Raw genomic sequence first — 4,612 nt, forward strand, 5'->3', positions numbered from 1 at the left:
CTGACGCTTTTATATAATTGAAAGTAAACAAAATATTAATTAAATTATTATTTCATATGATTGGTTTTGTCCTAAGGCCAGCAAGATTTGGATGGGTAATAATAAATTTATCCCATAAATATTCCATTCATATATTCCACAAAATAAATTTTTGTCTCAATTTTAGTAAAAACACTATTTTGTAATGCAGATTTCACATAATTTATGTTTTATTATGATTGAAGGACTAAAAGTAAAACATAATTGTACTTGAAGAGTTCAATATTTAAATAAATTGTCATAAAACTTGCAAAGTAAATGTAAATTTTGTTACCTTTCATATTTTGCTTCAAAAGCTTTTTGTTCTAGAAAATCCAAAATTTATTAAATTGTTTAAAAAAGCAAATTATTAATTAATTTCAAATCAAACTATGTGAAACTCAAGTTTGTATTTACTTCTTAAAATTTAAAAACCTTTAAAATATTTTTAAAATATAGATCTATTTACAGTTGTAGTATTTGATGTCCACCTGTTTCCAAATGCAAAGAATTGGTATCATGCTGAGCTCAAGTGACATCTAGACTACATACACACAACATATAATATTCCTTAGCCATCACATAAAACTGTTGTAAATGCCATACCACATAGTGAGTACTTCTGGAGCAAGAACTGGAGCATCCAAAGAGCAACAAGAAATGGATACTGAGCATTATTAGAATTCAATACTTCAATCTTCTAAAGCCAGTTGCCTCCCTGCAGAGGAGAATGGTTTAACAAGCTAATTCACAACTCTTTTATCTAAACTCTGCCACTGAATTCTTCCGCACTCCAAGATCGTTGGCACTATTGGTAGTGCTCTATCCCAACCGACAGAGATGCCCCTGTGTCCTTTAATTTGTATGTATTTTTTGCATGTGTCTGTGCTATGCAATGCTTTCTAGAATAGCGGGTGCAAGGCTAGCCCCTATCGCCTGGGTTTAAGACCTGTGCAACCAGTGGCTCCCATTGAAAAAAAATGACAAGCAGCAGCTGCAGGGAGCTCTGGTCAGCAAGGGTCAGACATCCAGGCACAGAGAAGAGAAGAGAAGGGTAGAGAATGGATGGGAGAAGGGTGAATAGCCTTACACCTTTTTACCTTACAGAGCTAGTCTGTAGACCAGTGGAAACTGTCAGATTTGTCTTCTCTGGAACAGGTGCTGAAGATGACAGAACTCATTCTACTTCATGTTCCCATAGTAACCCGCCTCTCTTCATTGAAAGCTGAGCATTTAGGTTAGGTGCCACTTCAATTCACCTTCTTCTTCTTCCTCTTCCTCGCCCTCCTCCCGCCCCTCCCTCCTCCTCCTCCCCCTCATCCTCCTTCTTCTTTTTACTCTTTTTTTTTTTTTTTGCATTTATTTTATGCACAGTTTACTCCTGGGCCTTAAGTTTCTCTTTCTTCGGTTTCTTCTGGGATGTGTTTTCCTTCTGTGCAACCCCCTCTTCTGGTTTAGGAAGACCTTTACTGCTCTTCTTCAGTAAGGATCATCTCCACGTGGCAGAGAAAGTCATGTGCGGGTTATGAAGACCATGAGATCTGAAAGTTCTACCTTGCATCTTGGAGGCTTTGCTCACCTGGACGTGTTCCGTGACCAGAGAATCTAGATATAAACCCTTAAGTTCAGCATTACTCTCTGCATTTGTAAACACGTACAGTAAAAATTCAGCACCCTTTTTGGGCCGCCAACCTTGTGTCCAGTGCCATTCTTTGGCCAGGGAACATCTACTGATTCCACCGTTGTTGCAACAGAATGGTGCACATGGCTTCTGCAAAGTGATATCCTTCAGGCATTTGGTGGCTTTTGGGATGTGCATACCCTTGATGGCCTGGGCAGTTTCTCGTGTGTTCTTAAAGTGAACAGGAAGATTTGAACCTCTTGATTTGCATGATTTTGTAGGGTTTTCTGGGTCAGGTGAATAGCAAACCATTTTCAGAGACCCCCTCAGGCTACTTATGGGAAGAGCCACTTCAATTCAATCGTAATCAAAGACTTAGATTTGTATGTATCACAGACTCATACAAAGGGCAAACCAAAGCCCTTACCCTGAGGTTGATGGTCAAATGATTTTCACTCCTCTTTCTTTCACCATAATAATAAAATCATTAATTGCAAACTTTGGGATATGAAAATAAAAACCTTTTCACGGACATAAAAGTAGGTTGATTGATGTAAGAAATAGCAGTGACCTGGTTCAGTCTCAAACATTCCCCAGATTAGTCTGAAATTTTCTTAAGTCTTTTTTAGAAGTGTGCCTCACCCAACCTAAAACTTTGTAATCTACCTTATATATGTGGGAGGCAAGGAAAAGAATATTACTTCCCTGGTCCATTTTCGAACAAACATTCTTTTATACTAGATCTCAGGACCCTGGGATCATGACCTGAGTCGCAAAGGCAGTCGCTTAACCAAATGAAACACCCAGGTGCCCAAATAGTGTCAGTTCTTAACAACTTTGCTGGTAATTCTACCCATGACATGGGATGTGAGTCTATTGAAAATGCTACATTTTCACCGAAGAAAAAAAAATTGTATAAGTCATTCTAGAACAGACAAAACTTTCCATTTAACTACATTCTTGGTCATTTTCCTTAGGTTCTGTACCACTAATCTAATATCCTACAGTTTTCAAATGTTAAAATAATAATGAATAAAGCTGAAGAGTTAAATACTTACCTGTTTCTTTTAGTCATTTTGACTGGTGTAAGATGGCATCTCTTTGTGGTTTTGAGATGCCACCTTACACCTGATGACAAGTGATGGTGAGCATTTTTTCCTCTCTCTGGGAAAAAAAAACTGAGGGTTATGGAAAGGGAGGTGGAGGATATGGGGTTACAGAGTGATGGGCATTAAGGTGGGCAAAGGATGTGATGAGCACTGGGTGTTATATGAAACTGATGAATTATTGAATACTTACATCTTAGGCACATCTGTTGGCTAATTGGATTTAAATTTTAAAAATACCTACCTGTTTCCACTTTGGGGCTGTTACAAATAGTACTGCTAAAAACATTTTTGCTGTGTCTCTTGTGGACATACATAACCATCTCTGCTCAGTTCATACCAAGAGAGGACAAGCTGGGTCCCTGGATATACATACTTTTAGCTACATCCCTCAGAACAATGGGAAGTGATGAGTCCAGTCACTTTAATGGGCAGAAAACAGATTGTTAACTTCACGAGCTTTTGTTGGATTCTTTTTTTAAAATTTTACTTATTTATTTGACACAGAGAGAGATTGAGAGAGAGAGAGAGAGAGAGAGAACAGCATAAGGAGAGGGAGAAAGATTCCCTCTGAGCACGGAGCCCAATTTGAGACTCTATCCCAGAATCCTGGGATCAAGACCTGAGCCAAAGGAGAGGCTTAACAGAATGAGCCACACTTTTGTTGGATCCTTGAGACAGGCATATATTACTTGATGATGGGACTTAGGCTGAGGCAGAAAAGATATAACTTTCTAATTTTTAAACTTTAAAACAAATTCACTGGGAGAAGAGGTTCAGTAACCCCAGAATTGAGCTCTGCTTGGGAAAACCTACACCTCATTCCCCTTCACCATATACATCATGACATCCAAATTCACTATAAATATGTCCTGTTATATTTACTTTCTCTGCTTGGAAAATCTATATCTGGGTGGTTGGCTCCTCCTGTCCCTTTTATTGTTTGATTTAGCATTATACTTTGCTATGGAGAGCAGAGACTACTTTTCATAATTTATACCCTTCCTGAGCTTTCTGGGTCGAAGATCATAAGCTAGGAGTTGGCAACAGAGCACGAGAAATCCTGTCTCTATTAGGACTCTTGTGGAGTTCTGAAGTATTTGTGCTTACTGTTGTAAGTACAACAGTACGTATAACCCAGTACAAGTTTTGTACTGGGTTATATTTTAACATCCAAAGGTGCATTAGGCAGGATAAATTGTTCACTGACTATCTCTAGAGACACCAACCTTTTTTTTCTCCCCATCTGAATGTTTTTCCTTCTGTATAGCATTCATCCTTCCCTAAAGGACATAGAACAGCTGCCCAAGAGAACACAGGCCACTGATTTTTAATAACTCTGAAAAACAAACAGAGTAAGCATTTTTCTTCCCCATTCCACCAGGGGGAAACCTGAGACTCAAGGAAATTATGTAACTTTTCCCAGGTCACAGGAATAGTTTACCACAGAAATGGAATTAGAAGTTAAGACACCTTTTTCTGCGCCCTAAACCACCATGAAATGTCCCAAAATGGCATTCAAGCATGCTAGGTCCAGATTATCTCACCAAGCTCTGTCACTGGGTATAGCCATTTTGTCTAAATCAACTATATTTATTTCACAGTATTTATTAAGTTCTAACCAAGCATAAAGTACTGAGACCTATTTAAATAAAATTGGAGAATATGGATCAAACTGGTCATGTTCCTAAACACAGTGATATTCTAGGTCTCCCACTGATCTGATTCATATGGTTGATGATTACCTCTTTGGGTAAAATGGAGTCTTATCTTATAAATCAGCAACATTTCCCTGAAGTGTTTTAGACAAAAGTTCCTTGAAAGCCCTTTAGGTTAGTTACCTTTGAAAGTCCTCTGGCATGCTCCT

The 4,612-nt window shown here is 38.3% G+C and overlaps 1 pseudogene; it reads right to left on the bottom strand.

Moving 5' to 3' along the window:
- Positions 1–1,393: 1,393 nt before the first annotated feature.
- Positions 1,394–1,951, bottom strand: LOC132022665 (large ribosomal subunit protein uL22-like; annotated as a pseudogene).
- Positions 1,952–4,612: the final 2,661 nt, after the last annotated feature.

Source organism: Mustela nigripes, chromosome 7 (assembly GCF_022355385.1).
Source record: "Mustela nigripes isolate SB6536 chromosome 7, MUSNIG.SB6536, whole genome shotgun sequence".
Classification (NCBI taxonomy): Eukaryota; Metazoa; Chordata; class Mammalia; order Carnivora; family Mustelidae; genus Mustela; species Mustela nigripes.